Here is a 25,428-nt window from a genome sequence, read left to right on the forward strand (position 1 = left end):
TACAAAGATCTTTATATGGTCTAAAGCAATATGGACGAATATGGTATAATCGTCTTATTGAGTATCTGGCCAAAAATGGATTCAAGAATGATGATATCTTCCCATGTGTTTTCATAAAGAAATCTGCATCTGGATTTATTATAATTGTTGTGTATGTTGATGATTTAAATATCATTGGAATCCCTGAAGAGATTCCAACAACTATAAAAGATCTAAAAGAAGAGTTTGAGATGAAAGATCTTGGAAAGACTAAATTTTGTCTCGACCTGCAGATCGAGCATATAAAAAATAGAATCTTTATTCATCAAACAACATACACAGAAAATATCTTGAAAAGATTTTATATGGATAAGTCACATCCATTAAGTGCCCCATTAATTGTAAGGTCTTTGGATGTGGAAAAAGATCATTTCCATTCTAAAGAACAAAATGAAGATATCCTTGGTACTGAAGTACCATATCTCAGTGTCATTGAGGCACTAATGTATCTTGCTAATAATACACGACCCGATATATCATTTGCTGTGAATTTACTAGCAAGGTATAGTTCTTCTCCAACCAGAAGACATTGGAATAAAATCAAACAAATCTTTCAATATTTTCTTGGAACAGTTGATATGAGATTGTTTTATCCATATGGATCTAAGTCACAACTAGTTGGCTATGTAGAGGATTGTTTTATCCATACAAAGGGAGATCTCAAACAGGATACTTGTTCACATATGGTGGTATAGCTACATCATGGAGGTCCGCGAAACAGACGATTGTAGCAACATACTCTAATCATGCTAAAATACTAGTAATACATGGAGCTAGTCGCGAGTGTTTTTGGCTCAGGAGTTTGATCCAATATATTCTGTCATTATGTGGACTGATTGATCATAAGAAAGCTCCAACTGTCCTGTTTGAAGATAATACAGTATGCATTGCTCAACTTAAAGATGGATACGTCAAAGGTGATAGAATAAAGTATATTTTTCCCAAATTCTTCTTCACTCATGATCTTCAAAATCAAAGAACAATTGATACCCAACAAATCCGCTCAAGCGATAATCTAGTAGATTTATTTACAAAGTCACTTCCAAATTCATCCTTTGAAAAATTGGTACATCAGATTGGGATGCGCCAATTTTGAGATATTAAATAATGTCGGCAAGAGGGGGAGATTGTACTCTTTTTTTCTTGGCCAGGTTTTTGTCCCTATTGGATTTTTCTTGACAAGGTTTTTAACGAAGCAGACATCGTCACAAAGGATATTGTACTCTTTTTCTTTCACTAAAGTTTTTGTCTATTGGATTTTTCTTTAGTAAGGTTTTAACGAGGTATAATCTTAAATGGACATCCAAGGGAGAGTATTGTGATAAGAACAAATAGATGGATACCCATTTATGACTTGGACGGTTAACATTGAAAGAATCACTTTTTCAAAGATGAATTCAAATTAATGAGAGTTGAAAATGAAAGCATCTTATTACATGTATAAATGAAGGTATCGTCAGATACAATTTACACACAGTAATAATTTTTCTCTTTACATTACTACATATATTAAATAAACATATGAATCATATCTATTATATTGAGTTAATTATATTGGTAAATACTGATAATAGAGTTTTCTATTTATATTTTTTTATTTTAGATTTATTTTCTCTTTTTTAGTTATTTATTTCACAACATTAATGACTTAGGATCATATTGACAAAAATTAAAAAAGATTCAAGTAAAAAAATATCAAATTCCATAATTATTATATCAAAATCTATAAAATTTTAATAAAATCGATTGTGAGGTTGTAATCTCTAATACTAATTTAGATAATTTTATCATAGTTTTTTAAATAATTTAAATAATTCTATTTTAAATTTTAGATGTTCTGTGTTTGATTATACGATGAAAATAGTGAAAATAAAAAAAAAGTTATATGGTATAGATAGAGTTCGACATCCAAAGGTATAGATTCGACGTGGATGAGACGCAGTTACGATGCGTGCACAGGAGCCCTGTGTTCGTAAAATATGTGAGTTGATAGAAAGGCTGACAGCCGCAGGTGGGGAGCAGTCTTGTGTTGTATTCCAGAGAGTGTTAACAACTTAACAAAATTGAATAAACGTATGATGTGATTAAGTTTTATTGGATGATGGACTGAAAAAATGTTAAGTTTTTTTTTTTGATCGATTGGTTGAATTTTGGAAGCCATGACAATTAATTGCTAACAAAAATTTTGAACATTTTGTGAAGAGTGATAACATATAAAGTAAAAAGATGTTTTTGAAGAGTGTCCAAAAAACAATGATGCTAGTGGTGAAGGGGTAAAAATGATCATGCTTGGATGAGCAAAATATGATGATATTCCCAAATGTTTATTGATTCTTGCTTTTGTTTTGCTTTGGGCTTAGGCTCGTATGTTAACCAATATATATATATATATATATGTCTTAGTTGTACCTTGAAAAAACAGGTTAAATTAACATCGGCATGGTTATGTTAATCACAAAGGTGCAAGGGTTCGTGTGATTTTATGAAAAATTTCCTTCCGTGGCACCCTGAGAACCATAATATGAACAGAACAATCACTGGTCCATTGTAAAAAATCTTAGATGTTAGGAGTCTCTTTTGGACACGTCTAGTAGGAATTTCTCTTAAATGTTGGAGAAATTTAGAATGTTCTTCAAGTAAAATCTTAAATATAAATTTTTTTCCAAGGAATACTTGCAAATTTGTCACGTCTTTTTTTGCATTTTTTATTTCTATTGAATTATAAATTTTTCTATTTTTGGCATTTTTTTAAGTATAAAAATATATTTTTTAAAATATATTTATGTTTTTTTATTATTTATATTATTTTTGAAAAATATTAGTTTAAGAAATTATTTTTACAGCTAAATTTAACTAAGTATTTGTTTTTGTTCTTCTTATGTGTCTTTTCTTTTGTTTTTTTAATTTGGTCATGCAATAGCATTGTGGTAAAAAGATTTTCATTAATGTTGTTTGCAAAGCAAACACATTTAAGAATGACGTTCAACTTATTTTGTTGTAAGTATAAATGAGATAAAATTATATTTGTAGTATGATTTAAATAGATTTAGAAAATAAAATTGATATAATTCATTATGATTTGGATAATATCTGTTTGATTTTTATTGTTTAACTGAATTCAATTTTGTTATAAATATGGAAAAGCTCTATTTCCATGTAAAAATTATATGGATGGTACCCAAGTACCTTCCATTCCACATCCCACATACTCGTTTGTTTTACACGCGCCTCTTATAACGTATATAACGTAATCCTTATTTTGCGTGATCAACCTTTCTCAAAGTAAACCTTTCTCAACGTAAACCTTTTCATACAACGTAAACTTTTCTCGCGTTCTTCTTCTTCTTCTTCTTCTTCAACCTAATTAAAATCGTTGTTCTCCTCTTTCACGTTTTTCTTCTCTACATTATGGATCTGGATTGACTTCAACGCAATTAGCTTCGTCGTTCATCTTCTTTTTCGTTTTCTTCTTTGATATGCACTTCTTAATTGAAATAATGAATGAATCAACTTCAAATCAGTTGAATGAGTGCGATTTGGATAATTCTTCTGAAACGCATCAATTTGATGAGTTTTGGATTATTGAATTTTGAATCGAATTCAATGGAATGAAATTGGTAATTTATTTGAAGTGAATTGAATGGACTGAGGTGATCTATATCTGAATTGAATTGAATTGAATTGATAATATGTAACTGTGAGTAAATGTGAGTAACTTTTCGGTTCGGTAATTATCAAAGAGTTGATTCACCATGTGCATGTTTTCGGTTCGGTATGCAGAAAGGAGTCTAAAAATAATTAGACGAATATAGTGTTTAGAGTTTAGGGTTCAGGAGTTAGGGTTCAGGGTTTAGGGTTTAGAGTTTAGTGTTTAGGATTTATGGTTTAGGGTTTTAGGGTTTAGGGGTTTAGGGTTTATGGTTTCAGGGTTCAGTGTTCAAGGTTCTGCATTTATTGTTTAGGGATTAGGGTTCTGGGTTTAGTGTTTAGTGTTTAGGGTTTAGTGGTTCAGGGTTCAGGTTTTAGAGTTTACGGTTCAGGGTTTAGGGGTTCAGTGTGTTTCTAACTTTCAGTTCGCCAAGCGTATCAATTTCGGTTCACTGTTCAGCATTCAGGGTTGAAGGTTTAGGGTTAGGGGTTTAAGGTTTAGGGGGTTCAGGGTTTAGGATTCAGGGTTTAGGAATTCAGGGTTTAGGGTTTAGGTTTTAGGGTTTATGGTTTAGGGTTTAGGGTTTTAGGGGTTTGGGGTTTAGGGTTTTGGGGTTTAGGTTTTTAGGGTTTTAGGGGTTTAGGGTTTATCGGTTCAGGGTTCAGTGTTCAAGATTCTGGTTTAAGTGTTTAGGGTTTAGGGTTCAGGGTTCAGGGGTTCAGTGTGTTTCCGTCTTTTGGTTCACCCAGTGTATTAATTTCGGTTCACTGTGTTATTTAGGAGTTCATAATGTATTGGTAAATACAGTCATTGCAATTACTGAGAACCTGGAATAAAACAACAGCTAGACAGTTTCATCAGATATATAAATTAACATCTCAGATGAGTAATCCATGTTGAATCAAATATAAATATTAACATTAACATTTAGATTAATATTCACATGTATACATTTGAAGTAAGAATTTTTTGCTTTTTAAATAAGTTAAACAAAATATTGTTAATTACAAACTGCCAATCCTAGTATATGCTATTTATTATCTAAATTCCCAGATATGAATTTACAATAAGGGCTGGAGAGGGCAACAGATGGGTTTGGGAGTCTTATTGCTTCAAATTTCGAAATCACTTGGTCTCTAATTTTGTTCATTTCATGCAACAAAATGTGCAGACCATATTGGTACCTGAAGCTATCAATCTCTCCCTACATTTCAATTGAAAGGAATTAGTTACATCTTAAATGAACCCAACTGAAATAAGAAAAGAAAGAAGTTTATAAATTAGAAAGTACTAACTTGTGTCCAAGCTCTATATTTATATCTCTTTCTACTTCTGATCTTTTGTGGATGTATTGTTTCAATCCATTTCATGACGTATATCCCACAATCATAACTAAGCAAGAATTGAGTATAATACGATTAATAGTGTACAAAATAAAACATATTAAAAATAGCACTATAGAAGAGAATGATTCTTACTCTGTATGTTGACTATTTAGTAGGATGTACTCTGCTTCTACTCCTAGTCCATCCTCCATTAATGGTTCCCCCCAACATAAACTCTCATATGAGAAATTATTAATCCCTGAAAGGTATGCAAGAATTAAAAAAATAAATCAACAACACTCAACCGAACTCCTTTCATTTACTGAATAATTTGAATAATTTACAAAAAATAACTTACAGCAAATTTGTTCAGTTTCTTCCTGGAGTCAGGTATATTTTCTGGTAGCTTATTGATAGGGTCAAACACATAGAATTTATTTTTTTCCACATCGGCAATCCACAACCACCAATGCGCTCCATTGCAAATTGGCACAAATAGCTGAAGTTTGGGAAAATAATAAAATATTTCAGTCAAAACAATAGCAAACAAGAGAATTATCAAAGAACCTTTAGAAATTACAACTTACAAATGGATGCGATGCAAGTTTTCTTTTGTCAAGAAACTGGCGTTGGTGGGCATACTGTTCAATATCGAACCGGTAGGCCTTGTTTGTACTTTTATCAATGTAGGACTCGCCATGTGTTCCCAACATAAAATTCTGCAAAAAGAATATTAGTTAAATCACATTTGCACTGAACCCAACACAATTCATGAACCGAACCAAAAATAATTCATGTGCTGAATAATACTTGAAAAACATTCAATTATCATGAGAAAAGTTTTATTTATGCAAAAGAACTCAAGAAAACACATAACAATCATGTGAATCAATATTAACAGTCCCACTCTACCAAACAACAATCAGCAGTGATTAAGAAATTTAGCTTACCACAATATCCAGCGGCACAATGTATATTAGTTCTTGATACCGCCAAACTTTTATTTTGTTGAGAATCATGCTGTATATACAAACCACCTACAAGATGAAAATTTATGAGATATACTATATAAGATTGTTTAGAAAAATCATTAACGTTAATGCAATTTGGCAAAGGATTTACCGTGGCATGCACTTGTTCTTTGGGCCTTAGAGACATGAAATATTCTCTTAATCCCTCGTAAAGTGCCTCGTGTTTCAAGACAAATATTGGATCATATTCATTGCTACCATCTTTTGTGTTTTTCACATGTGTCATCCAATGATAGCACTTTTCAATGAACTCATTTGTGATTTTTTTTTCTTTTTCTTCGGGGTTTTGTAAACTTCAGAAGCTTATAAGGTTGGTTCTGAAGTTGTTGCTTCAGCAAAGTTTAATGCTGCTCTCACTCCAGCATCTACCACCGTCTCTTCCAAGATTTCAAGCTGTGAAATACTCAGTTGAGAGGTCTGACGTGGTTGAGATACTGGTGGACTTATCCCAAGGTTAAAGGAAGGCTTTTCATCTTTCCTTTCCCTAGGTTGAGTAGCACTGCAAGATGATAGATATTTAACAAAGATATTAAACAAAAATGATATTTAATCATTGCAGGGAACCAAAATTTAAACAAATAGTGAACCAAAATCTAAACCTATAGTGAACCGAAATGTTGTTAAAGAAAAATGATATTAAAGAAAAGCAAGTAACATACCTATCAAATGATGACAAGATTAGAGTTTCTTTTTCTAATTTCCATGCCACCGGAGGTTCTTGGGATTGTTGCTGTTCTTCTTCATCAGAAATTTCATAGACATCTTCATCTTTGAAAAACTCTTCAATAATAGAACTCATAAGTGACACCATAACATCCTGCTTTTTGTGTTCTGGAGGACAGCTATATGAAACAGAAGAGAGTCCATAGACAACACTACATTGAATTAATTTCTGGTTTCAACTAAACCTAATTAAACCATGTCTAAGCAATAAACATTATCAGTATTTATATAAGTAGTAAAACTTACCCTTTATTAGAAACTTCATAGACATAGTCATCTTTGATTAATTCTTCAATTACAGAACTTGTAAGAGACACTGTAACACCCTGCTTTTCCGGTTCTGGAGGACAACTGCAATAAACAGAAGAGAGTCCAAAGACAAAAATACATTGAATTCATTTCTGGTTTCAACTGAACTATAATTAAACCATGTATAAGCAGTAAACATTGAACAAGATTCATATGGTGAATAAATATTTTTTAACTTACTCATTATTAGAAGTTTGTTGTGTTTCATTTTGTGGAGGGACATAGATAAAGTCATCTTTGATCAACTCTTCCTGGACAGAACTTGGAAGAGACAATGCAAGGGGATGTCTAAGGAATGTAAACAAGGATAAAGTTAATGTTGAATAATTAGAATTTGTTTTGAAAAATAGGAATTTTCACATTGAAAAACTCACACTTCCAAAGGTTGAGAACGAGTTTCTTGTCAAAACTCAACAATTTGTAGCTCAGAATCAGGTGTAGCTCTAGTGACATTTAAACACATTAACCTTGTGATTAATTAAACAAAAATTATTACCTAAATCTAAAAGAGTAACATAAATAGTTTTAACTTACACTATTGGAGTTTTAAAAGTCTTTCTTGGGAAGATTTTCTTTTTTCTAAAATATTTAACCGTGCTTTCTGGGGTTGTTTTCCTAAAAAAAAGATAACAAATTAAAATTAGAAACAAGATTAAAAGCAGAGGTCTAGAAATATATTAACATTATTTTTGGGCAACCACCGAATCGAAATTAGAATATTCAGTGAACAAATTTACCTGGTATTGCTTGCGGCATTTATAGAAGGTGTATAGCTTCCTTGAGTCTGTAAGAGTTGCTCACTATTGAGATTTACAGTCGGCACTTTAAGCAAGTTTAAATAAATATTAGTAATTGAATCTAGAGGAATTAGAAAATGTTGTAGCAAAAGTAAGCAAAGAAAGAAAAAGAACTCGGGAATAATAAACTGAATCTTACGTTTGAAAGAATTCATTTTGTGCCTGTGGAGAGTCAAAATGATCTGGAGCAATGTTTGCTGACTGAGCTCCATCATTTCTTTTTTTTTTGATATCTTTTCTCTTATCATCTCCAATGCTCGTTTTCTTCTCTCCGTAGCATTGTCTTTTGCTTGTTCATTTCTGAAAGTTCATAAATTAAGTGTCAAGCAACCTAGAACGTAAGTATCAATAAAAGAAAATATGATTCAAGAAATTTACTCCTTGTCAGATTGGGCTTGTGTTTTTGCCACCCTTTTCGGTTGTTTCCTTTTTATTACGGGTGTTTTCTCGATTTCATTTTCTCTGGAATACAGACAAACACATTGAATTTATACCGGAGACAAGACACTAACAATGAAGTCAATCAAACTGACAGACACCACCGAACAGAATTGAATTAAAATACAAAAAAGAAAATTAGAAGCTCACCGAACTGAAATTAATTCATTTGCTCACAGAAATTAAGCTATACTTACTGGCTTTCAGATTCACTTGTGCTCTTTGAATCTATCGGCACAGGCCTTATTTTTTTGGTTTATTTTTTAACCACCTTCGGTGGTTGTTTTTTTTGTTTCGGTTTTTTTTATTTCTTCTTCTCTGCAATACATAAGAACAATCACATAAGAACAAATTTAAGCAAATACAAGTTAAATGAAATCAATATAAAAATTAAACTTACTGGATTTCAGATTCGGAAAATCTTTCCTCTTCCGAAGAAGAATCTATCTCGACAATTTTCTTTTTTATTTCTTTTCCATTTTCTTTCTTGTCCAAGTTTCTTGTTTTTGTTTTTTCTTTCTTTTTTCCTTTGTTGTACAGAAGTCCCTACAACAGAAACAAAGACTCAATTATTTAATCATTAAGAAAACACATTAAGAATCTGGTGAACCCAATGAAGCAATCCCACCGAACCAAAAAATATTCATATGGTGAATAGTACATGACAACTATTTAATCATCAAGAAAAATGTTTCATAATGCAGAAATATTCAAATCAACAAACGAACAATTGTAAGTAGGACAAATAAATTAATTATAACCTAAAACAGAAGTTTATTTAGTTGGTAGAGTATTTTAAAAGCATTTGAAAGCAATTTTTTGGGAGAATGTTAGTAGAGTATTTACCAATGGTTCTGTTGCTTCGAATGAAATCCATTGAAGCATCATTTCCCTTGTCCAATGGGCCACCCATGGTGCAGGAGGAGATTTAGGTGTAAACGAGTGGGGAAACTTGGTTTCGTGGAAATATATCAACATTAATACATAAATACATCCATCAACAGACTGTTTCTTCCCCTTTCTTTTGTTTTCAACTCCTTTTATCAAGAAGTTGAGCACATGCTTTGCCCAATCCCATTCCCAAATGTTATCCACGTGAAAGATCGGTGGCTTATGGATTGGGGAGGCCACACTTACTGTTGTGGGGAGTAAGAAGTACTTTTGTATGAAGACAACGAAAGTTCTCTTGAATTTTTTTCGGTTTTCCTCCCCTTCTACACTCATATCTAGTACATTCCTTGTCTGTTGGATTCAGGTTGTTGTAATCAACCTTATCAGGAAAACGATTTCCTACAATATTTTAATAGCAAAAATCAGCCAAAAAAGGTCAGTTAAATTTTTTGGACACCAATGAACTGAAAATAAGCAGTAAGTGGAAAATGTATTACCTCCGTTGGTTATGCCGAGGGCAACTGCTACTTTCCAAGGAGTTATGTATATTTTTCCCTGGAGAGTTTTCAGGTATCCTTTCTCTTCATCAAAGCGATCAAGCAATTCTTTCAAGAGGGTGTTAGAGACATTCATTTCTAGGACATTTGCCAAGGCACCAAATCCCATTTCTTCCACAATATCTTTCTTTTCTTGACTCATTCCCCTGTACACTATTGCTATTGCCTTTGTTTGGCATCTTCAATAGTGAATTTTCTGCAAGTTTTGAAACAGAATGTGATGATATATTTAAAATACAAAATAGATATTATTCGAATGAAAGCTGATAAATATATTCAATCTGCTCACATTATAATGTGTCTTCTCCTTCATTGTTGCCATTTTCTTATTGTGTTTTGCTGTAATGAAAAATTTTGGTCAATACTTCATTGAATACATCAACAAGTACAAGCAAGTATATCTTAATCAAGTCAATTAAAATGCCACAGCCACCGAACCAAACCTCATTCATGCACAGAACCAAAATTACAAAGGTCACCCAACCGAAAAATGTTCATGTGGTTAATAAATGATGATAAACTTTCAATCAATAAGAATAGTATTCCTCCATGCAAAAAAAGTACTGAAGATAGTAACAATCATTTTCAAAGATCTAGTTAAACTATCCACACAAAGAAGAACAAGCACATTTATCTTAAGAAAAGTTTTTCAAATTTCATCAATTAGGTGTTCTTTCAAAATGACATTCGCAGATTGGCTTCTTTAAAAACTCTTACTGAAACTTGATATCTTTCTTTAAGTATAAAGGTCAACTACCATTCGTGCTGAAATCTATCCAATATAATGAGACAATTTTACAGTAGTATGACTTATCAAAGTGAAAGAGTTTTCTCTAATTTCAATTATCCTAAACAAAACTTATTTAATACATCAATAAACAGAAGCATGAATATCTTAATCAAGTTAATTAAAATGCCACACCCTACCGAACCGAAACTCATTCATGCACAGAGCCAAAATTACAAAGGCCACCGAACTGAAAAACGTTCATGTGGTTAATAAATGATTATCAACTTTGAATCAACAACAATAGTATTCTTCCATGCAAAAGAAGTACTGAAGATAGTAACAAAGTTTTAGTTAAATATCCACACTAATAAGAACAAGAACGTATATCTTAAAGCCCTAGTTATACTGAATTGAATGAAAATAACAACAAATTTCATTCCAAGCCCTAGTTATACTTTAAAAATTATTCACAATAGTTCAATCTACTAAACGAAGCAAATCAAACCAGTAAAACTAAAATGCAACTAAGCGAAACGCTACATTGCAAGATTTCAGATGAACAGTAGTTTTCTCATACCTTTGGTAGTCTTTGTTGCTGTTTTCATTTATTTCTGGTTGTTGCTTGCAAAATCTTCTTCCGATTTTTTTCCAGTAGTGGTTTTCGCAGAGAATGTGATAGAAGTTTGAGTGATTTTGAGAGAGATTCGAAGAGACGGAGCGTTTTCGTGTGTGTTGAAGAAGAAGGAACATTTCTTCATAATGAAGCGCGAATGAAGTAATCATTTCGTTTGTATGGAGTGCGTGGAAGCCACGTTTATCTAATGATACTGGGAAGCGCATTAGTTGTTTTGGATTTGGGCCAACTTGGTTACATGATTACATGGATGTGTAGCAGGCCTGTTATAAATAATAGAATTTATATTAATTGAACTTAAAGTTATTTTCAATTTATTCTAATTCAAATTATTATAATAAATTTATAAATAATTGATTTATTGGTATATAATTTTTAACGGAATTTCAAATTTTATAAAGATATGCGTATTAATAAAAAAATATGTAAATGTTTTAAAAAATATAAATACAAATAATTAACTTAAGTTATTTATTTAAGAAATTATTTTATTTTATTAACGAGAATTTGTCGACCTAAATTAAACAAGTGCAATTTCATTTTTCCTGTGACAATGTCCACACCTAACTACATTTGGTGTTAGAAATAGTTTAGGGTCATATTTTGAAAAAAAAAAAAAATATCATTTCAAATGCAACTTTTTACGTGAAAAAAAAAAGTAAAAATGTATAAATTTTAACCAAAAAATAAAGAATTTTTAGTTGCATATAAAAAATTGTTATCCTAAATTTATCATCTATCCTGTCTATTTTTTAGATTCGGCAGAATTTTTACTTGACAACAATGAAAAAAATATAAATTATACATGAAAAAACCTAGATTTTTAGGTACTGCGTTATCTTTGGAAGGGACTAACAAAGAAGATTTATTGAACTTTTACGAAATTAAACAAAAATTTTTGCTATACAAACACTAAGGCTGTGTTCTATTTTGAGAATGAAAAAAGATAAGACACTAAAGAACAAGACACAAAGAACAAATATAAAAATAATTAGTGTTTCTATATTTTATTTGGTAATAAAGTAGAATAAATCCCAGAAGTTAAATTTATTAATAGTTTTTTTCTATTCCAAAAATTTGGGAAGATAAATATAATAATAAAAAATACCATTATAAAAATTTCATAAAGTGCAAGAAAAAATGAAAATTAACTTGTGTCGCTAGTTAGTGACTGTGTGTTCTTCTTACCAGGATGGACACAAAATACACTAATTATGTCTGTTGACACAATGTTTCTATCCATGTTGTATCTGCTAAAGATGATTTTATGTCTCTGCATCTCTATCTCAGTGTCCTGTTCCTGTAAAGAAACGTGTCCTAAGAGTTACGCTGAATGTGGTGTTGATTTTTGTATAATGAAATTACAAAATCTAAAATTAAATTAAAAATGTAACTACACAGTTGATTCTAAATAATTTAAATCAGATGTATTCATATTTTGAATGGAAAGCCAACGTTGTTTGTTTTCATTCCAATACATTGAGCAAGTTCACTAGACCACTATCAGTTGATGGTGTAAGATTTTTCATTGTATGGAACATGACCCTAAACTCTAGACCTAAATCCTAAAGTACGAAAGCAGTTTAATTTATAATTTTATATTATCTAGATAAAGTTACTATTCCTAGTCATAAGCAAATTATTCAAAATTAATTAATGACAATCGCCAAGATTAATTTTTAAGTCTCTCGTTATAGGGCTAATTGTACGTTATTAGAATAAAATTGGTCTTTGTATCTTACTCGTGTTTTAAAAAAAAAAATCATCTTTAAGTTGTTTTAGAATTTTACAGAAGCCATTGTCAAGTATAAGTACAACTTAGAGGGTTTTTGTTCCGAGCATATCTATCTTGCATCTTGTACGTTTTTTTCAATGGAATAGTTGTGATTCAATCCTATTAGAGATACAAAAGACTTTGATTGAGGGAGATGGAGACAACTCTTCAATCACCTTTATGAATGTAGATATGCTTCTGTATTATGATTAGTTTTGCATAGATTTGACATGAGTGCTTTCAATTACAATGTCTATTTAGTTATAACACTAGCATTACGAAATACGTAGATTTGGCTATATCAGCAATTCTTCATGAAAGATTTGGGACAAGTAACTTATATTCTAATCTATAAAGTTAAAATTATAAGGTTGTTCATACTTTCACAATCCATGTACACTGTTACCAAATTAAAAATGCCTAACCTAATATATTCCAACATGGAATATTTACCAATCGGCACTAAAGTTACTCTCCATAGGAACTCCCCTATCTGAAAATCCCTAAAGAGAGAGTACTGTGAATAGATTACGATATGGTAATATCAAGCATACCTCAAATAGCATCCTTTGGTACCATTCTCGTTTAATGCTTACTTGTCTTGTTGTATCTCTCTGTCTCTCTTTCTCTCTAGCTATTTCTGTGTTTCTGTCCCTTTCTTTTTGTGTCTGTGTCTATCTCTCTAAGTATCTTCACCTATTTGTTGCTATTTATTTTTCTGCTTGTGTATCTGTCTGTCTCTTAGTTTGTCTATATCTCCATTGGCTCTCTATGCCGCTATCTCTCTCTGTCAAAACTATGGTTGTCTCTCTCGCTCTGTAACTCTCTATTGCTCTCTGTCATCTCTGTCTTGCTATCTGTCTGTCTTCTTTTTTGTCTTTTTGTCTCCTTTTTTTGTATGTCTCTTTCCCCTAGTCGTCTCTTTATTCCATTCTCTCTCGCTTCCTCTGCTTGTCTCTCGGCACTTGTCTCTCTCGCTATCTTCTCCTTGTTGTGTATTTGTTTGTCTCTCTCAGTTTGTTTATCTCTCTTGTTATCTCTCTTGCTATTTCTATCTCTGTCTATCTGTCATTCTCTCCGTGCACCTACATCTTTTTTGTCTGTCTGTCTCTCTAGAGAATCTCCCTATCGTTGTCGCTAGCACTGCTCTGTCCCTGTCTTTCTCATTGAACTTTTTGTTCTGTTGCTTTGTTTTGGACAAATGTTAAAAACTATATTTGACTTCTATTGAAAGGATATTAATTTTATAAACTTCATATTAATCATTTAATATGATTCGATAATGAGATAGTAATGGTGGACACCACGATACAAACGTTATGGAGATCGCCTCTTAGGTTCATTTGTTAAGGGTTTGTTTTCTGGTATAAATTAAACATCACTTCTTAATGCCAGAAAAACATGAATCTGGGATTGTATCCCGGAATGTAATTTTCTTTTATAACATCCTAGATTCATTCTGTCTTGTCCAAAATACTTTGTTAAAGGTTTTTTTTGGTACAAAGTAAACAAAACTTGTTAATGCCACACAAGTATGAATCAGGGACTATATCCCGGAATCTATTATCTTTTGTTAATCTGGGATAAAATCCTTTATTTATTTTTTTGCAAAAATACTATGGTATGGATTTGTTTTCAGATTTGTTTTCAGGTATGAAGTAAAAAAAACTTCTTAATGCCATAGAAGATATGAATTCGGGTTTGTAACCCGGAATCTTTTTTTTTCATAATTCGGGATACAATCCTGTGGTTATTTTTCTTGTGAAAATAATTTGTTAACTCTTTGTTTTCTGGTACAAAGTAAACAAAACTTCTTAATGCCATAGAAAAATGAATATGGGATTGTATCCCGGAATCTATTTTTTTATAATCCGGGATATAATACTATATTTATTTTTTGCGAAAATAATTTTTTTTTTGTATTTCAATTAACAACCAAACTCATTTGTTTCAGCCAATTATCATCTATAGACAATGTGATTTTATATTCATCTCAGTCGGAAATGAGTATGTAGCAAATAACCCTTACGAGCACCCTAGAAAGGCCACTCTATCTATAATTCCACCCCTACTATCTGAATTGTTGCATCAATAGTAGGGTTGTAAGCTTTCCAGACATCACATGGTGCAACATGATTATTAAGATGTTACAGAACTATGGTGATTTTGTTTATTTATATGGGTTTAATATTGGTAATGTTAACATAATACCAGCTCCGTAGGGTCATTAGATAAGGTGTTAGTGGAGGTCTTATGGAACAATTTTTGTCGTGTTCTGCTGCCACGTTGGACTCGTCCATTGTTCTTTGTTCCCAGGGGTTTAAATTCCTCAACAAATATTCATTCTCTTGTATATGCAAATCTCAGACTCCTTTTTTTGTTCCCATTTATTTTTTTTGTTTGAGTGAAGACCTTCCTCGCTACCATGGTGTATGATGCGTGAGCATCTTATCTATCTTTTCCTTTTGAATTTGTACCTGAATTGCTAAGTTTAATCAAAATTTAAATATCTTTTAGCCACTATGGATGCTACTTTGAGTTGTGCACAATTCTATTTATTTCAGGTAGCATTCGGAGGGATTTGACGGAGTTTTGTAGCAGAAAAGGGAGAAAGCAAATGATGCTGTCAATCCTGACCTCCCTGCACTCAAACTGGAATAACATGAGTTACAGAGGTTCAATTGACGCAATTCCAGATTTCCAGTGGCATTGAAAAGACAACTTCTAGAGCTTTCCAACGATATATAATAGTGCACATTTCTCCTCCAGCAACCTCTGCATCCTCCACGTTGAACTTGGTTCCTGCCAAGTTCAGCGTGGATTTGAGAACTCCCGGGGAAGCACTCGCTGCCTTCTCCACGCCGAACTTGGAAAAAGCCAAGTTCAGCGTGGATTCAAAGGAACACGCTAAAGACCACGATGCCTTCTCCACGTTAAACTTGGAAAAAGCCAAGTTCAGCGTGGAGCTTAATGAATCCAATGGTCCCCACGTTCCTCAAGCCCTGCACGGATCAATCAAATTAATTTTGATTTAACTTTTATTTTACTTATAATTAGGAAAAAATATTATTTTAGTTTTAGAACATATATTTTACATTAATTAGGATTAGATATAAAGGAAAAAGAATCAGCCCTTCGGGCTCTCTCTTCTCTTCTACCTCATTCCGCAATTTACAGTTTACCAGAATCCTAGTTTTCTCTCTGAACCATGAGCAACTAAACCTCCACTGTTAAGGTTAGGAGCTCTATCTATTGTATGGATTGATACTATTATTTTTCTATTTTAATTCATGTATTGATTTCTATTTCAAGAATTATTTTCATTCTTTATCTTATGAATTTGGGTGGAACGGAAGTATGACCCTTGTTCTAATTGAGTTCTTGTATAACTTGGAAAAGCTCTTTACTTGAACAACAGCCTGAAAAAACAATTTCTCCTAAACTTCTAATTATCTGGACTTAACGAGATACGTGACATATAATCCTTTTATATTTGGATAATTAGAGTTTTTGTGGCACATAAACTAGAATTGAACTTCATCCTCTAATTGGAATTAAGTGACCAAGGAATTGGCGATTGATGAAAGTTAGAGTAGACTAAGAAGATCTAAGGAATTAAGGCTTAGTCATATATAGTTTTCCATGACTTAAATCTTGCATGATTAAAATAGTTAGTAGGAAAAGTCAATCCGGAAAATAGATATCTCTGAAACCTTAACTGTTTCTCCGTATATTATTCTCATCAATTAACTGCTTGCTGTTTTAATTTCTGAATTACTGTTTAATGCTTTTAAATACCAAAACACTCTTTTCTGTTTGTCTGACTAAGCCAATCACTCAACCATTGTTGCTTGATCCATCAATCCTCGTGGGATCGACCCTCACTCACCTGAGGTATTACTTGGTACGACCCGGTGCACTTGTCGGTTAGTTTGTGGGTTATAAATTCAATACTAAGTTTTTGGCGCCGTTGCCGGAGATTGACTGTGATTAACAACTACTTGTTATTTGATTGCTTAGATTAGATAATTTTTTCTTTAATTATATTTTTTTAGTATTATTAATTTTTATTTTCTATTTCTTTTTTCTTTACATTTTTTTTCGTTTCATTTGCTATTCCCCCTCCCCTGTGTACGTTGTTCCTTTTTATTTTTATTATTCAGTTTTTAAAATATAAAAAATAACAAACAAACAAACATTCATTATTATTTTCATCCTCTTTTTTTAATTTTCTTTTACATTCTTTTTATTTTAAATTTACGTTTTTGTTTTATTTTTTTTACGTTATTGTTCTTTCTTTTAATTTCCGTTTTTTTATTTTATTAGTTCCATTTGATTTTTGTCTTTATTTTTCAAAAATTTGCATCATATATTTTTTTCTTAATTGCTAAAATTAAGTTTGGTGTTCCCTAATTATTTCTATTTTAATTTTTATTAATTAATTGGTCTAATCAATTCGAAATTTTTGTTCTATTTTAATAAGTAATTTTTGAATTTTTGAGTTAATTTTTTTTAGTATTTTTTATTTTATTTTTTTTACACAGGTTATCTCACTGGGAATTCTCTACACTCTGACGTAGAGATTCCCATCTTTTCTTATTTTCTGTTTGTTTATGAGCAGGAACAGAGATAAAGAATTTCTTTTAGACCTTGATCCAGAACTTGAAAGGACTTTCAGGCGGCGTTTGCAACAAGCAAGACTGTACAAGGCTGCAGAATCCACTATGGATCATAATAATGCTGTTAATGCCAATGTGGCAAATCCAATTGGGAATGAGCAACCTAGAAGAGTGCTTGGCTCTTACACTGCTCCTAATGCAGATCTTTATGGCAAAAGTATTGTGGTGCCTCCAATAGCTGCAAATAATTTTGAACTGAAGCCACAGCTAGTCACTCTTGTGCAACAAAATTGTCAGTATCATGGACTCCCTCAGGAAGACCCAAATCAGTTTATTTCTAATTTTCTGCAGATTTGTGATACTGTAAAGACCAATGGAGTGAATCATGAGGTGTACAAACTCATGCTCTTTCCATTTGCTGTGAGGGATAGAGCAAAGCCGTGGTTAGATTCTCAACCCAAGGAGAGTCTGGATACTTGGAACAAGGTTGTCACTGGCATTCTGACTAAATTTTTCCCACCTCAAAAGCTGACTAAGCTAAGGGTGGAGGTTCAGACTTTCAGACAGAAAGAGGGTGAGACCCTTTATGAAGCTTGGGAGAGATTCAAGCTACTTACTAGGCAGTGCCCTCCATACATGGTCTCTAGATGGACTCAGCTGGATATCTTTTATGAGGGCTTATGTGAAATGTCCAAGATGCACTTAGATAATTCTGCAGGTGGTTCTTTACACATGAAGAAGACACCAGAGGAGACTATTGAGCTTATTGAGTTGGTTGCTAACAACCAATACTTATATTCCTCCAACAGAAATCCTTTGCACTCTGAGACCTCTCAGAAGAGAGGCGTGTTGGAAGTGGAAGCTGTTAATGCTCTTCTTGCTCAGAACAAGCTTATGACTCAGCAAATAAATCTACTTACTCAACGGTTGAGTGGGATGTAAGTTTCAGCTGTCAACACTCAGAATGCACCCCAAGAAGCCTCTTATGACATGACAGGTAATTTTATGCAAAATAAAAATTATGATTATGCTCAATTTTCTTCTGAACATGTCAATTACATGGGGAGTGCTCCTATAAATCCCAATAATGATCCTTATTCTAAGACGTATAATCAGGGATGGAAAAATCATCCAAATTTTGGGTGGAGAGAGCAACCTCAGAGGCCACAAAATTTTAATAATAATTCTCAGGGTGGTTTTCAACAGAATAATTTTAATAACCACTAGTTTCAGTCATCTCAGCAAGCAACTTCTCAGCCCCAGCAGAACAATAATTTGGAAGTAATATTAGCAAGTTTTAGACAGGAAACCAGAGCATCAATCAAGAACTTGGAGATTCAGATGGGTCAATTAGCCACAAAAGTTAATGAAATTGATCAGAGGACCAGTAATAGCCTTTTTGGTAACACAATTCCAAATCCAAGAGAGGAATGCAAGGCTATTACCTTGATAAGTGGACAAGTGGCAAGTACGGAAGCACAAGTTAATGAGGAGCCAGTTGAGAAAGAAGCTCCAGAGGAGAAGAAGGAAGGAGTAGAGCACGTCCCTCTAAAGCGTGCAGACAACCCATTTCCAGACTCTCTTGACACTTATCCTACATTGCCAAAGGCTCCTGAGTACAAGCCCAAAATGCCATATCCTCAGAGACTTCAAAAGGAGACCAAGGACAAGCAGTTTTTGAAGTTCTTGGAAGTCTTCAGAAAGTTATCAATATTCCTTTTGCTGAGATTTTGGAGCAAATGCCTCTCTATGTCAAATTCATGAAGGAATTGTTGTCAAAGAAGAAGCCTTTAAAGGGAGACGAGACAGTGGTCCTGACTAAGAAATGTAGTGCCATCATTCAGAATAACTTGCCATGAAAGATGCCAGATCCAGAGAGCTTTCAAATTCCATGCACCATTGGGAGCACAACCTTTGAGAAAGCGTTATGTGATCTTGGAGCAAGCATCAATTTAATGCCCTTGTCTGTGATGAAGAAGTTGCAAATCCAAGAGGCACAACCCACAAGGATAGCATTACAAATGGCAGACAAATCTATGAAGCCTGCATACGGATTAGTGGAGAATATCTTGGTCAAAGTGGGTAAGTTCTTCCTCCCAGCAGATTTTATGATTCTTGATACAGGGGAGGATGAGAATGCCTCTATAATTCTAGGAAGACCATTTCTAGCCACTAGAAGTGCTCTGATTGATGTGGAAGAAGGTGAATTAGTACTTAGAGTGCATAATGAGCAACTGGTCTTTCATGTTTTCAAAGATATACATTCAACAGGTGAATAAGAGAGCTGCATGCAGACTGAGCTTATTAATCCAAACCTTCAAGAACCTCCTGATGATGCACAGCAGAATTTGCAGCTCAAACCTCCTTTGGTGACAACCAATAAAATTCTTCCTGACATCAAACCTAAGTTTGGTGTCGGGAATGCATTATCCACCAAGGGAGAGGGTCCTAAAAAGAACCTAGAGGATGGAGAAACAAAAAGATCCCCACTGAAGATTTCTCCCTAGGAATGAAAGTGGTGTTGACTAGCAATCCAATGTGGATTTATACAGTAAACAGAATCCTCTCTCTGGAGCATATTGAGCTGATTCATGGAGACACAAGAAAGAAGTTAAAAGTAAGGAGTGAAGAGCTGAGCCCCTATGATCCTCCTCCTTAGAGGAGCTGACCGTCAAGCTAGTGACGGTAAAGAAGCGCTTGTCATCGCACCGAGGTCATTTTTGGAAACTACTTCTCAGACGACGTATAACTCTACCAGGAGCTAAGCAACCTCGTCGGAGACACATACCTCGGTTGACTCGAACGGAACATTTGGCGCCCACCGTGGGGCCCAAAAGTTAATTTAACCCCACTGCTTTCTACCATACTCCATTTTCTTTCTTTTTTACACAGGGTTTCTCAACCTTCTAGCATGGCCGATAATGGAGTCCCTCAGCTCACTCAGGCCGAGCTCTTGGCACAAATGGCTGAATTACAAGCTGAAGTCAGGAGACTCGCTGAACTATCCACTCAAAACAGCGTTAACAAGTGTGAGGAGAACGGTTCGGACGTCAAAAGGGGAGAATTGTCCAAGAGTCCACGCTAAACTTGGGCTGCATCAAGTTCAGCGTGGAGAGGAAGAGTGCATGCAAAGGTTGCGACGCTGAACTTGCTCCATTTCAAGTTCAGCATGGATCACGTCACTTGCTCTAATCATGCAATTCCATACCATATCATGCCCAAATCCCACCAAAAATCAAGCAAATCAACACCCAACCCTTTTGATTCTCCCTTTCTTTCCCCTTCGTTGGTCCCCACCCCCTTCAACACCCTTCACCACAGCACCCTTCCATTAAACCTGACCCCCAACCCCTTCTATATATGTAACCACTCCCCTCCCCTTATATATCTACGTTCCCCATTATATATATATATATATGTTCCGAGGGTTACCTGAAACTGTAGGTCGATCTCGGACGAGATCTTTTGTGGTGATCGGAGATGACGTGTCCGGCTGTGAGTGGAGGCCGGAGCTATCGTATCCGACTTGTTGAGCTTGGCTGCACTGCTGATCCTTCATCACCGGAAGGTGGGGGGTACCTGCAAGGGACTCCGATGCTTAAGTTAGCAAGGGTATTAAGCAAGTTTTTTGTAGAATCAGAGTATGAGTTATACTTGGGTGCTCTAGTGTATTTATAATGGTGTGGAGTGACCCTTTTAGATAAGATAAGTTAGTTATCTTATCTTATCTTATCTTTAGGTGAGGTTAGCTTATCTTCAAGGAAACCGCCCTTATCTCTATAGGCTTGGGCTGCCTTTGGATTTGGGTCGTGTTCCTCTATCTGAGCCCTTTACTGGGCTTTTCTGGCAATTTGGCCGAGCTCTTTGAGAAGAGGTCGGTCGCTTTGTCGCTAAATATCCCGGGTCGGATAGCTTGACCCAGGGTATGAACAGTGCCCCTGATCGAGCTCGGTCTTTCTTTCTGAGGTCGAGTCTTAGTTTTAGGACTTCGATCCTTCTCTGGTGAAGCCGAACTCGAGCATTTTGTCAACTTCATCTTTGCAGAGTTCTCCTTTTCGGAACGTTTTCTTTTGCTTCTTCTTAAAAGCGCGCGCTTTTGCATTAGCGATCTTAGCTTTGGGAATATACGAGGGTTTAATACCCTCATTAATTGGTTTTTAATTGCCCCATTTCCCTTAGCCTCTTTATTTTTGAATTTCACACTCAGAAAAATGGTTTCTCTTCTCCGTAACTTCCCTGTTCTTTCTCTCTTTCTGTTTTCGTCTGGAGTTTGCAGTTTTCGCGTTTCTCCATGCGACATTGCTTGGTTATTACTTTTTCTGGCTGTGGAAGAGCGATTCTGGATTCTGTTCCCCTCTTCAACTTTCTTTCGAAGTTTTCTGCTTTTTCCAGGTTGGTTTTTTCTTACTTTCTTTGTTGCTTGCGTTATGTCGTTTCTGTTTTTGGCTTTTTTGAAAGTTTGAACCTTTTGTATCGCCATGCATATGCTTTTTTATTGTTGTGAGGGTATTTCTTGCTTTCTGAAATGAACCTTTTGTGCTCTAGGGTTTGTGCCATTTATTTTTCTTCTTTTGCGCTCTGCATGAACCCACTTGCTTTCTCGAAAGATTGCTCCTTTGATGTCTTTCACCTATGTTGATAGTTTTCTTTACTGATGGATTTTGTAAAGGATAACAATGCTTTTTTATTTCTCTAAAAAAGGTTGTGTCTTTGATGACTTCTTCTTGATACGTCTTGTTATTTGGTTGCTTCGTTTGTTGACTAAACTGAGACTGTGGGTCTGGGGGGTAGTTATTTTGATTGTTTTATCTGTGGCTCGTGGCTTTCTATTCAGAGCGTCGTTTTAGTTGAAAGAGGTCATTATCTTCCTGTATCGAGGTGTAGGCTTGTAGGTTTTCCTAAGTCCTTGTTCTGTAACTGCCTCCAAAGGATGCCCCTGGATCTTTGGTGTGGGTCCTGGAGTTTTCTTTTGTTGCTTGTGTTGTGCTGGATTATGTTGGCCGAGTTGTTTTCGATTTCATCCGAGATGTTTTTTAGTAATCCAATCTTCTTTTCTTGTTGTAGGACTAGTTGACTTCATGTCTTCTCGCAAAAATATTGTTGAGATATCTTCCCAAGTCCCTGAGGGCATGGCTGATTGGGTGGATTCTATGGTTCTTCTATGTGTTTCGTTGGTTGACTCCGAGTTTTGTCAGCATCTTAGGCAATTTCATAGGATTTGTGGTAATGGTAATGATGAAAAGAACTATGAGCTTGTATCTCCTAATTCTGAGGAAAGGGTCTGTTTTTCTATCTGAATTGCTGGAGAGCGCCCCTTTTTCTATGCATATGACTTCTTTTTTAGTCAAATGAATATTACTCTTCCTTTTACCCCTTTTGAGACCAACCTATTGTGGTCTTGTAATGTAGCTCCATCCCAACTTCACCTCAATTCCTGGGGTTTTATAAAATTTTTTCAGTTGTTGTGTCATGAACTAGGTATCCCTGCTTCACAATCCCTCTTCTTTTATCTCTTTGTTTTGACAAAGCCTGGGGTGGTTAAGAAGAAGGCCGCTTGGGTTTCTTTCCGAGCTTCCCAGGGAAAAAAGTTTTCTCCATGTTTGATGAATCTTTCCGCGACTTCAAAGATTACTTTTTCAGGGTCCGAGCTGTTGAAGGAGCTTGGCCCTTTTTTCTGGATGAGAATGATGAGCCCGCCTTTCCTTTGGAATGGCAAAAGAATGTAATGGTATCTAAATACACGTGGGAGATGTTAGATAAGGCTGAGCAAGCCTTTGTGACTGTGCTGGAAGAACACTGGGGGCAGCCTCCCCATCTCGACACAAAGAAATTCTTAGCAAACCCCTCTCTCCTCCGAGCTGAGCTGGGTAGTGGTCGGTTTCTCTTTTGTTTTTTGCTTATTTTGTCGAGTTTATCTTTTATAAGATCTTTTCTGATTTATAACTTGGTTTTTCGCTGTGATGTTTGTTTGCAGAGATGATTAAAAATAATGAATCCATGAAGGCCTTTAAAAGGGCAAGGAAGGCTACTGCAGCTCAAAACGTCTCGGCCAAGGCGGCTGGGGAGGAGGCTAAGCGAGAGTTCGACAGAATGAAGGGTTTGAAGGAGGAGCTCCAAGTGAAAGTGACCAAGATGGAGAAGGAGTTGGAGGGCGAAAAAGCTAGTTCTGTTGCCTTGGCGGCTTCTGTGAGGTTGGCTGAAGACACGGCATTGAGGCACAAGGATAGCTATGTCACAACCTATAGGGAAGTGATGCGTCTCAGGGAGGAGTTGGAGTCTGCCCGGGCTGATTATGCCGAGCTCCAGGGTTACCTTGTAGGCAGTGTAAATGCTGCTTATGAGAACCTGAAGGAGCAGGTTCAAGTTCTTGCACCCGAGCTTGACCTTACTCTCTTCAGCCTAGACAACGTTGTGAAGGATGGAAAGATTGTCCCTGACGACCCTGATGACGATGATGTTGAACCTCCTCCTGTGCCTGTCGCCAAGACCTCTGTTATGCCGACTTCTTCAGCTCCTTCAGCCGAGGCCGGTCATCCCGAGTCAGAACCTGACTGTCAAACTTGAACCGGGATGATGGGACTATGGATGCGGTGCTTCTTCAGACTCGTCCTCCTTCACCCTGTGTTGATGCTGCTAAGAAACCTGTGGATCCCCAATGATTTTTCTGGATGTTTGTGTGAATAGCCCGACTTGTGGGCTTTTGAACTCTTTATATTTTGTAAATGGTGGTTCTGACTTTGCTATTTTCTTAGTTGCTTGTTTAGCAACTTTATTTTGAAAAACAAAGTATTTTCCAAGCTCTTGGGGCTGATTTTGATAGCCTCTTGAGTTTATTATTATTATAACTTGTCTTTTTCGTAACATATCTGTCTGCACCCGTCTTGGTACCTTTCTAGGTTTTAGGAGTGTTGGAACTTTGTTGTCCGACCTCTTTGGATTTCCTTTGTATTTCATACTTGTGGCTTGATTCCTTTGAGCCTTGGCCTGAAGTTATTTCTAGTAATTCATTTTGTTTGGACCTTGTTCAGGTCTCTATTAGGAATTACCTTGTATAACGTTAAGATTTTTGGGAGGCCGATGTCGTCATGTCGGTTTTGTCCAAGTTGTTGTTAGTAATCCTCTTTCTTGGACCTTGTTTAGGTCTCTTTCAGGGAATACTTCTATAACTTTATGTTTTGGGCCGACTTCATCATGCCGGGCTCTTCTAAGTTATTTTCATAATCCTCTTTCTTGGACCTTGTTCAGGTCTCTTTCAGGGATTACTTTTATAACTTGTTGTTTTGGACCGACTTCATCATGTCGGGCTCTTCTAAGTTATTTTCGTAATCCTCTTTCTTGGACCTTGTTCAGGTCTCTTTTAGGGATTACTTTTATAACTTGTTATTTTGGGCCGACTTCTTCATGTCGGGCCCTTCTAAGTTATTTTTGTAATCCTCTTTCTTGGACCTTGTTCAGATCTCTTTCAAGGATTACTTTTATAACTTGTTATTTTGGGCCGACTTCTTCATGTCGGGCCCTTCTGAGTTATTTTTGTAATCCTCTTTCTTGGACCTTGTTTAGGTCTCTTTTAGGGATTACTTTTATAACTTTGTATTTTGGGCCGACTTCATCATGTCGGGCCCTTCTGAGTTATTTTTGTAATCCTCTTTCTTGGACCTTGTTCAGGTCTCTTTTAGGGATTACTTTTATAACTTTGTGTTTTGGGCCGACTTCATTATGCCGGGCCCTTCTAAGTCATAGTAATCCTCCTTTATAGGGCTGGCCAGACCTCTTTCCAGGAATTTACTTATAACTTTGGTTATTGCGACTGATCCGACTTCTTTACGTCGGCCAGTCTTTAAGTTATTTTTTAGCAATCCATTTTTTTAAAGACCTGTCAGGTCCTTTCTATGGATCACTTTCGATAACTTCT

General features: G+C 35.0%; 1 non-coding gene across 1 annotated transcript; it reads right to left on the minus strand.

The window, feature by feature from the left end:
* Positions 1-18,050: 18,050 nt before the first annotated feature.
* On the minus strand, positions 18,051-18,159 carry LOC112774775 (small nucleolar RNA R71). The gene has a single exon (XR_003189236.1). It is a non-coding gene; the product is annotated as a small nucleolar RNA R71 (small nucleolar RNA).
* Between the last annotated feature and the right edge of the window lie 7,269 nt (positions 18,160-25,428).

The sequence above is a fragment of the Arachis hypogaea genome, chromosome 18, assembly GCF_003086295.3.
Source record: "Arachis hypogaea cultivar Tifrunner chromosome 18, arahy.Tifrunner.gnm2.J5K5, whole genome shotgun sequence".
NCBI classification, from domain to species: domain Eukaryota; kingdom Viridiplantae; phylum Streptophyta; class Magnoliopsida; order Fabales; family Fabaceae; genus Arachis; species Arachis hypogaea.